Genomic DNA, 12613 nt, shown 5'->3' on the forward strand with positions numbered 1-12613 from the left:
ATAAAATAGAAAAGGCACAAAAAGACAAAAGAAGATAAATATTTTAAATTACTCTCTCTCTCTCCATATTTTGAATTTCAGTGAAAGTTGAATTGAATGTTATCATCATCATTTGACAAAATGCAAAAAAGGTAGAAAGTTCTATAATAAAAGTCATATTCATTTGGTTTGTTGAGCACGATACCATGGTTTACATTCATTCCAATCCAAACTTAAACTAATACCAAAGCAAAACAAACTTGCATTTTTATGAGTATGTAAATTTAAATTTGAGAGTTGAGTTAGGTTTTCATTTTCATTTCATGTTTATGGCATCAATTCAAATTCAAATTAAGGTCAACAATTAACAAAATGAACATAAAGTAACACCAATAACATTTGAACTAAAACTGAATCTCATTAACATCTGAATTACAATTTGAGTTTGTTAAGAGAGAGATTACAATTTTCCTTTGCATATGGCCTAAACAAACTACACACTTTGTACTCCTTATCCCACAAAACCTTATAACAAACTTCCACCATTTTTCACTTATTCCATAATTCATGCTAAATTGTACACAAATTTACACATTTCACTCACCAATTTTTCTCCTAATTCATATTCATTTACGGTTCATACACTCAAACAGGCTACACATTGCCCTCACACGAATTTATCTCTAAACCTCACCAAAATATCTCAATTCACACACTTGAAAAACCTCACACACTCACCAATTTAACCTAATTGATTCACTATAAAACCTAAATAATACTACACTCATCAAGAGCAACAACTTCACAGATTAAGAGAAAAAAAATTTCTAGGCCACCAATTACACAAAAATTCAAAACGAATTCCACACTTTGAGAGAAAAAATTTGCAGCACCCTTGTATGGTTAGTGGAGACCACATGCTCCGTAAAGGCAATGCCTTGGCGATGACTCACTAGGTGAGGGTCTTAGCGTCTCCCCTGTTCGGGGACTGTCACAAATATAAGACTATAAAATCATATTATGCTACAATGGTAAATCAAGAGTATCATTATCTTATAACATTGATATTGATATAAAGACTACAATTTGAACAAGGGTAAAATCTTGGTGTAATAAGTTTAAGCACTTATCAATCAGATAAATGTTTAAGTAAATAATGGAACTCTTAAGGAGAAATCATCGGGGAATAGAGTGAATAAGATGGTTTAAGGATGAACAAGTATAAATCCTTGTGTGTACTTTCCTATCTATTTTTTTTTCTTGTTATTTGTCTGATGTGCTTAAATCTCTGATTCATCACTCTTCTTAAAATTGACCAAGTACAATCAATCATTTTTGTAAAATATTTTTAAAAACCTGTTTATCCCAATTCATCATATCTCTTGTTAGAAGTCACTTGTTCAACAAGTGACATCAGAGCCTAACTTTTGTTATAAAATTTATTATTTAAGGGGGTAGGATGACTAAGACAGATCAAAAGATATCGAATTATGATATAATCTATTATCTATATTATTATTTCTAGTCCATATATTATATTCAATGTTTTTTTATGTGCTCACTTTTAGTTAAATCCTAGATAATCTCATCTAAACGTGGTTAAGAGACTCTTTAGATATCTGAAAGATACCACTTACCTTGGAATGTTTTATAGAAACACAAAGCATTACAATCTAATAGGTTTATGCTATGGAAATTAAGTCGCGTATAAAATCAAAACAAGAAGCACTAATAAACATCTAATCTCTTGGGCAAGAAAATGTCGACAAATAATCACATTATCCATAACAGAACATATATAAGTTATAGCACATAACTTCTATTGATTAAGCATCAATTTGAATATTATCGTATAAAAGAAAATAAGATCTTTATCTTCTATGATAATATGTCTCCCTATTTCCCATCAAAGAATTCAGTTTTTTTTTCTAGAGTAAAACATGTAACAATTAAACATCATTTTGTAGAAGAGAATGAGTTTCTGAAGATTTAGTTGGGCTTTACTACCAAACTTAATTAACTCCATCCCAAATTTTGTCCATGAAATTTAATTTGGGAGTCACTATGTTAAAGATCACATAAATTTAAAAGTTTGCCTTATTGATCTCTTAACTTTATATTTCATTAACTTTTGATTTTTAAAAATGTGTAACTTAAGTTCTCAATTTGTATTTTATACTAAGCTCCTAATGAGCTAAAACTCTTTGTAGAATAAGGAGAGCTTATTATGAGATTCAACAATCAACAAGTTATATCCAATGTGTTTAGGACTGTAAAGTTTCCTGATGAATATTTTCAAGATTGATCATCGATAAAAAAAAAATTTGTTATTATTTGGTACACAGTCGATTTTTGAAAAGACTTGAGTAATTGAAGAGATATATATCCTCCTTTGCCAACAAGGAATAAGAAGAAGAGGAATTATAAGTGTACCTTCACCCTAACTATTCAACGCTTATTGGAAGAAAACATTGAAGTTATTGAGTTCCCCTCTAACATGACAAAGGGGTACATTCATTTCATTCAAAGAACTCCAACGCTGGAGATGAAGCAAGTATTGTCACACTTTAAGTATTCTTGATTTGAGGCGGATCAAAAACGGTCAATTATCATATCAGCCGATATACATTATTAGAAAATTCGATTTTAACGACCAATCTAGTGACTAAAAATTTTGGTCATTTAATCACCAAATTTTTTCATAATATTAATAAAAAATTTAAAATGGCTAAATCTGTCACCAAATAAAATTAGTCATCGAATTAGTGATTGAAATTATCTAACCAAATAATTCAATCACAAAATATGTTTTTATACAAAATTAACTTATTAAAAAAATTCACTGACCGAAATTTCGGTCATTAAAAATTTTGGTGTTTTTATTTTTTAAGCTACTATTTCCCTCCTACTTTTCTTTCATTTTTAAATATTTTATGTTCATCCTAATATTTAGGTTTTAATCAAAGTTTCATATTTTTATTTTTATATTAAAAAAATTAATAAATATAAATTTATTATTTTAATAAAAGATATAATTTAAATAACATCATAATAATTTAAATATATTCTAATAATATATATCAATTTAAAATATGAAATTGACAATTCTTATGATGCATCTTAGTGGTAACGCATGTACTCTACAATCCAATCCAAGGGTATGAGTTTTTTATTTGTATAAGGCAATTATTTTTTATTTAATTTTAATTAATCTAACACACTAAAAAGGGTGGCTAAATCAGTCACTAATTCTGACTCGATTTAGGTCATTAAATTCCGATCACCGAATACTTTGCTAAAAGGTTAGCGACTAGCACTTTTCCCACCAAAAACTTCACTACGCCAAAAACTGGAATAGACAGCGCACCTTAGAGGCCGCTTTATTACAAAAGCGCCCTCCAAAGTGAAGCGAAAAATAAGGAGCAATAGACAGCGCACTTTAGAGGGCGCTTTTGTAACAAAGCGTCCTGTAAGGTGAAGCGAAAAAATAAGGAAGAGATAGAGGGACAACAATACATGGCGCTTTCTAGAAAGCGCCCTCTAAGGTTACCCTTAGAGGGCGCTTTTAATAAAGCGTTGTTATAAGTCCATGTGCATTTCCAGATTATAAAGCGCTTCTGGAAAGCCTTAGAGAGCGCTTTCATAAGCGCCCTCTTAGGCCCCCTTTAGAGGGCGCTTTGTTTCCACAAGCGCCCTCTAAGGTGAAACGAAAAAATAAGGAGGAGATAGAGGGACAACAATACATGGCGCTTTTTAGAAAGCGCCCTCTAAGGTTACCCTTAGAGGGCGCTTTTAATAAAGCGCTGTTATAAGTCCACGTGCATTTCCAGCTTATAAAGCGCTTCTGGAAAGCCTTAGAGAGCGCTTTCATAAGCGCCCTCTTAGGCCCCCTTTAGAGGGCGCTTTTTTTCCACAAGCGCCCTCTAATGTCCCCTTTAGTAAACATTAAAATTATAACATACTGCGCGTTTTGTTATTTCACTATCTGTTATTAGCGTTCTTTTTCACGTTAGGGTTCTGAGGCGTTTTCCTTCCACCTCTGTTAGATCTACATGCGCGTTTCCTCCTTCTACCAATCAAAGGTACACGCTTTTCCCAATTTCTGTTTTATGTTATTGCTTTGTTTTAGCTTTGCCCAATTTCTGTTTTACCTTATTACTGCGCGTTTCCTCCTTCTACGTTTGTTTCGACCATGATAGCGGATGCAATAGGAAATTGACGGTTGGTTTTTAGTGACCATGATAGCGGATGCAATGGGTTATACGACCTATGAACATATGATTTTGTGTCAACACCAGTATCATTAGAAACCTAGGTCCGAATGTGTTTGAACTCTTCTGAAATTGTTTTTTGTTTATTTTAATTAGTAATGGATAATACATGGATGTCTTCCAATCGATTGTCGAGAGAGTACGAGAATGGGGTATCAGAATTCGTTAAGTTTGCCGTTGCGCACGCCGAAGACCCCAGTAGAATGATATGTCCTTGCTTGGGTTGTTGTTATGGGAAACGGGTTGACACAGTTCAGTTGACATCGCATCTAATGAGGCATGGAATTGATCGAAGTTATACATGTTGGAATTTGCATGGTGAGAAAAGTAACGAGAATGTTGAACCGGGGGATAGTACGACCTATGCCTCAAACTATAGTGGCGCAGATACATACGATTGTGATCGAGTTGAAGAGATTGCAGAAGCACTTGAAGGAGATCTTAAGGATTGTCCCGAAATGTTTGAGAGGTTGGTAAGTGATGCAGAGAAACCTTTGTATGATGGTTGCACTAAATTCACAAGATTGTCTGCGGTATTAAAGTTGTACAACTTAAAGGCGGGCAATGGGTGGTCGGATAAAAGTTTCACAGAGTTATTAGCCCTTTTGAAAGATATGCTTCCTGAGGATAATGTTCTTCCCAATCGAACATATGAGACCAAAAAGATGTTGTGCTCTATTGGCATGAGCTATGATAAGATACATGCATGTCCAAACGATTGCGTTTTGTTTCGAAATGAGTATGCATCGTTAAATGAGTGTCCTAAATGCGGTGTCTCGCGATATAAGAACAAGTTGTCTCCAGCAAAGGTCTTGTGGTATTTTCCTGTTATTCCGAGATTTAGACGCATGTTTCGTAGTGACACCGATTCAAGACACTTGACCTGGCATGCAGATGAAAGAATTATAGATGGAAAGTATCGACATCCGGCAGATTCACCACAGTGGTTGAAAATTGATAATGATTATCCTGAATTTGGAGAAGAATCAAGAAACCTTCGCTTGGCATTATCTACTGATGGAATGAACCCACACGGTATCCAGAGTATCTCACACAGTACATGGCCTGTGATTATTATGATTTATAACCTACCTCCATGGCTATGTATGAAGCGTAAGTACATGATGTTGTCTATGTTGATTTCTGGACCTAAACAACCAGGGAATGACATAGACGTGTACTTGAAGCCCTTAATCGAAGATTTAAAGATTTTGTGGGAGACCGGTGTGGAGGTTTATGATGGATATAGGAAAGAAAGTTTCAACTTGAGGGCGATGTTGTTTGGCACAATTAATGATTTTCCAGCATACGGAAATCTATCAGGGTATAGCATAAAAGGTCAATGTGCGTGTCCTATTTGTGAAGATAAAACAGATTGGAAGCGCTTGGAGTTTGGTCAGAAGAATGTCTTTCTCGGTCATCGGAGATTCTTAAATTCAAATCATCACTACTGTGGATGGAGAAAGGCGTTCAATGGAGAGACAGAACAAGGCAGAGCTCCACCTATATTGACGGGTGATCAAATTTTTGAAAAGGTGAAAGATTTGGATACTCAGTTTGGCAAGCCTTTTGCCCACACACTTGTCAAAAGTGGGTGGAAGAAGAGGTCAGTTTTTTTTGAATTGCCGTATTGGAAGTCCTTGTATGTGAGACATTTTCTTGATGTTATGCATATTGAAAAAAATGTATTTGAAAGTGTTATTGGCACGTTACTCAATATACAAGGAAAGTCTAAGGATGGCCTTAAGGCAAGAAAGGACTTGATAGCGATGGGAATAAGAACTGAATTAGGACCCTTGAAGAAAGGAAAACAAACATATCTACCGCCTGCTGCTTATACTCTATCTAGAAAGGAGAAAAAAACATTGTGTAAGTTTCTAAGTGAAGTTAAAGTTCCAGAAGGGTACTCTTCAGATATTAGAAGACTTGTGTCTATGAAAGACCTCAAGTTAAAGAGTTTAAAGACCCATGATTGCCATGTTATAATGGAACATTTTCTCCCAATAGGTATACGTTCTATTCTTCCAGAAAAAGTAAGAAGCTCTATAACTAAGTTGTGTTCTTTCTTCAAGTCAATTTGCAGTAAGGTGATCAATCCTGCGATCTTACCAATGTTGCAAAAAGAAATCGTTATTACTTTGTGTGAGCTTGAAATGTTTTTTCCTCCATCATTTTTTGACATAATGGTACATCTAGTTGTTCATCTTGTGAAAGAGACACAATTGTGTGGACCAGCTTATATGAGATGGATGTACCCTGTTGAACGTTATATGAAAATATTAAAAGGGTACGTGAAGAACCGAAGTCGACCAGAAGGTTGTATGGTTGAAAGATACATTGTTGAAGAAGCGATTGAGTTTTGTACTGAATATTTGTCTAATGTTCAGTCAATCGGACTCCCCAAGTCTCAGCTTGTCGAAAAGAAAGAAGGAAAAAATCTAATTGGAAATAAAATCGTGGCAGTATCAAGGGTCGAACGGGATCAAGTGCATTTGTATGTTCTGCACAATGAGAATGAGGTTGAGCCGTATGTTGAAATTCACAAGGATGTTCTCCGAGGTTTAAATTCCAATAGAAATGAAAATTGGATAGTACGAGAGCACAATCGATGTTTTATACCTTGGTTTAAGGATCATATTTATTCAAAGTATTATTCAGATCCCGCTTCAATAACAGAAAGGTTGAGATGCTTAGCATATGGTCCAAGTTTCCATGTTTTTTCTTATAGCGCATACGCGATTAATGGATACACATTTTATACCAAAGAACAAGATGATAAAAGTACTATGCAGAATAGTGGTGTCACCGTGGTAGCTGAAGCAATGCACATATCAAGTGTGAAGGACTTAAACCCCAAATTTGCAAATCTGTCGTATTTTGGTGTTATCGAGCGCATTTGGGTGTTTGATTATGAGAAGTTTCAGATTCCTATATTTGGTTGCAAGTGGGTTGAAAATAATAACGGCATTCGAATGGATAAGTTAGGATTTTTGCAAGTGGATCTTAATAGGGTGGGATACAAAGATGAGTCTTTTATTCTAGCCTCTCAAGCTAGACAAGTGTTCTATGTCAATGATCCGAAAAGTACGAAATGGTATATAGTTCTTTTTTCCAACAAAGTAATTGATGAAAACACTGGAGATCAAGGTGATATTGATGTTGAGATTGAATCGTTTACCAGAAATGATCAAGATGAGAATATTATATCAAATGATTCATATATTAGAAATGATCATAATGAGGGTATTTGGATCAATCCAACCGTCCGTGTTGTTAAGAGACATGTAGAACATATTCCAACCAAGAAAAGAAAGAGAACTTAGTGAAAAAGGTACAGGTCAAATGATTTTAATTGTTTTCTTTATTACAGGTAAAATGACTTTTATGATTTTAATTGTTTTTACATTTGTCATCTGATTTTAATTGTTTTCCTTTTTACAGGTAAAATGGCTATTATGAAGTCAATCATTCGTGCAAGGGGCAAGGGATGCTCGAAAGTATCAATTGATATTTGTTTAGATGGAGATGCTCTATTGTCGTCAAGCCTCATTCGCGTAGATGATGATGCTGGATATTTGAAAGTATCCCTCTACGACAATGGAACATGTCCATCTAAACATATATCAATTCTATCTTCAAAAGATAAGGGTTCAATGTTGGCAAGTTACATTGGTTTCCTTGTTCGACAACATATTCCGATTACATGTGATAATTGGAGAAGTCCGGACTTGAAGGTTGGCAAAGAAAAAATATGGTCGGAGATACAGGTACTTACCATATATGGTTATATGTTTTTTGTTGCATCAACTTTGCAGCCCTGTATTGTAGGCAGAATTTAGGACTTCTCAAAGTTGATTTCTTGTTACTTTGTCGTTCATAAAATACACCACTAAATTCTCTGCGTTTAATTTTTAATTTTTTTTTCATCAGGCTTGTGTCTCAATAGAGGATGGGTATCTACCTAAAGTTACTTTTGTAGTGGTCCAAAAGAGACATCACACCCGTCTCTTTCCTGTCAACCCCAAAGAGACCGATAGAAGTGGAAATATTATGCCAGGTTTTTTCAATATATTTCTCAATGCAGCTGGTATATATTATCATTTGAATTTATCACTTTTTGCTGATTTTGTTGTTCTAAATTGTCAAAGGAACCGTGGTAGACACCAGCATTTGTCACCCTAGGGAATTTGATTTTTACCTTAACAGCCATGCAGGAATTCAGGTAATATTAGCTATGTCATTTAACTTTATGCCATTGTTTACTATTTGTTGCTCAATCGCCTTTTGACAGTTCTGTGTTATTTGCATTTGGACGTGTTCTTTTTGCAGGGGACTACTTATGCTGCCATCTGTTGTTTGGGTTGAGCCTTATTTTGTATGGATGTGCGATAGAACTACTAGACAGCTTTTGGATATACAGAACATGTTTGCCACCATGGGTGGATGGGCGTTTTTGTTTAGTATTGGTTAGAACTACTAGACAGCTTTTGGATACAGTGGTCACTAGGTGTTGGTTGCTATGTTTTATTCTCTTAATTGTAGTACTTTGAGAATATGTTGTTGTATATAAATGGATTCATGTTGTATATATCAATGGATTAATGGTGTATAACATTGGATTAAAGGATGAAATCAATATGAATTTTACACTTTTGCAGCATGCGAATAGGTTACCAATTAAATATATATCCACTGTTTTTCAAACAAATTTTTTTAAAATAACTAACACTTTAGAGGGCGCTTTGTCCAGAAAGCGCCCTCTAAACACTTTACATTGACAACTTTAGAGGGCGCTTTTTCCTGAAAGCGCCCTCTAAACACTTTACATTGACAACTTTAGAGGGCGCTTTTTCCTGAAAGCGCCCTCTAAACACTTTACATTGACAACTTTAGAGGGCGCTTTTTCCTGAAAGCGCCCTCTAAACACTTTACATTGACAATTTTAGAGGGCGCTTTTTTCATGAAAGCGCCCTCTAAACACTTTACATTGACAACTTTAGAGGGCGCTTTATTCAGAAAGAGCCCTCTAAGGTGTCCCTTTATGGACCATTCCAGAGGGCGCTTTTGTCTTAAAGCGCACTATAATGTGGCAACTTATAGACAGCGCTTTCTCCAGGAAAACAAAGCGCTGTCTTTACCTATGCCAGCGCCAGATTAGAGGGCGCTTAAAAGCGCTGTTATAGGCCAAAATAAGCGCCCTCTTTTCCCTTATTTGGCGTAGTGCTTATAGTGGCTTTATTGTTCGCTAAACGTTATAGTGACCGATTTTTCAAACTTTTTCAGTCATTAAACGCGAATTTTTTTTTGTAATATATCTCATTTGAATAAGCACAATAAAGACATTGCTTGACAAATTGATGGCATAAAAGGGATAAACCCTATAGTCTGCATGCAGACGATCCTACTGGAAGAATTTTTTTAAAAAATATTGAAATTATAATAAGGCTCAATCATATCATAAAGGAAGTGGTCGAAAATGATATCATTAAAAGATTATATCTATATAGGGATAATTTATGCGATGTCTGATAGCGTGTCGGTAAGCATTGTTCAAAACTACGTGTCAGATCATTTGTCATGATTTCCATGTAAAATTCAGAGTTTGAACATGTTAGTAATAAAGGAAGAGTTTTTTAGATGATCGATTAATAGCCCTCTCATGTGCCATGAGACCCCGGTATGTTGATATTATTGATTATTTTGTTAGTGGATTTGATCCCCAGAAACTTATTTCTCAATAAAAGAAAATATTTTTGTTATGTATCAAAGAGTTATTTATGGGATGAACCACTTCTTTATAAAAAAAATCCCTAGCCAAGTATTAATAAAATGTATATTTGAAGAGAAGACAAAACAGCTTTTGAAAAATTGTTACTCTGGTCTGCCCTATACATAGATACTCATTATTTTCTAAATACTTGTGATAAATGTCGGTGTAAGACTTAGATGTCAATAGTTTTATATTGAACTCAGTATTTAATTATCTATTAATAATAATAAGGAATTTCTTTGTTATATTTATTTTTTCAAAATAATAAGGTTCTTATAATAAGTATATTTTTTAATAAAACATCAAATATGACTTAATCTTAAGATCTTATTAAACATAAGGATATTATTCTTAAAGTATATGTACTCGGACTTCGTTACGAAGTGAGATAAAATTAAAGTGTTAAAAATATTATCTAAATTAAACTCATGATCATATTTATGAATTATAGATAAAGAGTTATGAAATCTTCACATAAATATTAACTATTATGAATTGATCTACCCTAAGAATATTATCCTTCGACCTGAAAGTATTCATCCTTAACGTTTCACTATCACTTTCATTTTGTTAGAAAAACATAACATATAATGTTACTAGTAGATCTCTCAATCCATTATGGAAAATGTATTATACTATAAGTCTATGTTTGATAATACCATGGACCACAACTGTTGCATATTTAAAGTAATTTTCATCTTGATTTTGATAAACTAGTATGTGTAGCTTCTGTCCCATTTTTATTTTTTAACAAGTTTTTCAAACACCCCAAACAAATTTACAACCCTAACCACTTCAAAAAAGTGACACCCTATCTCCAATAAAACATGTCAATGTGTAAAAAAAACACGAAAATCATGGTCTACCAGAAATGACGTAGCATTAATGAGTGTCTTGGTCACGGACTAAATGATTCCCAAATGTGGAAAAAAAGAGAGTATCACATGTGACAAAGTGTCACATAATGTTTACCTATAATTACCATAACGAACATTACAAACTACTTTATATCTGCTTCTGGGACACGGTCAGTAGGGTCAGGCATCACTCTCTCATTCATCACAACTTGAATAAATAATAAATGACGTGAAATAAGAGCAAACACTAACGATATTGACCTAGCAAGTACACACAATACAGTGCTTGTTATCATGCAAAAGTAGTTACACTAAGAGTCAACATGGTGAGAAATATTAATAGTTTTATTTAGATGGAAAGAAAAGAATGTCAATATATACATATTCAAATTTATTACGTGCATGTTTCTTTCACGTAGCAATCTTTTACTTTTAAACTTTGTAATTAGTATTATATTGTATTATTTCTAGTTAAATATAGGGTATTAGGTGAAGAACAAAATATTCTTAATTGTTTTTTTATCTTATATTTTATGAAAAGATATTATATAGGTTTGTCGTTTGTCTTGGGATATAGCCAACATGTGAAGATTCTCAGAAAGTGAGAGCCAGCTTCATTATGGTACAGAGTCTGCCTTTACCATGTGCTTTTCCAGTTAGTTTAAGTTTACCTTAGCGACATGAATTTCAATGCAACAGTAGAAAATTTATTACTGCCAAATAAGAGTACGGGGATTCTCTTGTGCAAGTGAGTGAAAATAGGAAAAATGTAGTTATATTTTAGATAAAGACATGGACTAGTATTAAGAGTTTGTCTCTTTGATAGTGACTATGAACGAGCCTCGGTTATTCCTCGAAAGAGGGTTTTTGGTTATGGAAGCATGACTCATCGGGTATGTACTCGGTTAGCTATGTTTATTTAGTGTTCCGGGAGGCTTTTCAGATGGATGTAGCCGCTCGGAGGAGGTGATCAGAATTTTAGCGAGTACATAGAAGAGTTGGACATCCTCTGAGGTTGAGGTTTTTTCTTGACGATTACTATATGATAGGATATCGAGCTAAAATCTATTTAAGAGAGGGTCGTTATGGGGGCATAACAATACTAAGTGCGAGTTTTGTGTAGGTTAAGTGCAACCACTCGATTAATTTTTTGAATTTTGTGATTTTGTGATTTTTTATTTGTTTTAGTTAGGTTGGAAGATTGTGATCTCTTCGATTTTTTAATTGGACAAAAATTTATGCTCACTCGGGAGTGAAAAGGGTGTTACATCTTATTTTACATTTATTTGACATTTGGTTATATGATTGACACAATTGGAAGTCATGTAACTACCTAATCTTCTCGAAAAAGGTTACAACTATTCGACATTTGGATGATATGATTATTTTCTCCTATTTAGAAATGGTTTCTTTTTATATTCTCACCCCGAATGGAGAGATGATCACCCCTTATGTTTGGGTCAATAATGTTATGTGTTGTTGGCTATGGTGATTTAGTTTAAGCTGTTAGGTCATTGGTGGGTCTATATGGCACATTTAGGTCCTTGGTGGGTCTATATGGCACATTTTGGTGGACGGGCGGTATTTCTCTCTTTGTCATTAGAAAAAGTATTAATAGCACATTACTACGAAAGTTACCTATCACCACGGTAAGAAGAAGGATTTCATCACGGTTGAACGTTCGTAGTAATGAATGGTGTGATAGTAAGTGTCATACTTTCGATAACAAGTTAATG

This window comes from Lathyrus oleraceus, chromosome 6 (assembly GCF_024323335.1).
Source record: "Lathyrus oleraceus cultivar Zhongwan6 chromosome 6, CAAS_Psat_ZW6_1.0, whole genome shotgun sequence".
Lineage (NCBI taxonomy): Eukaryota > Viridiplantae > Streptophyta > Magnoliopsida > Fabales > Fabaceae > Lathyrus > Lathyrus oleraceus.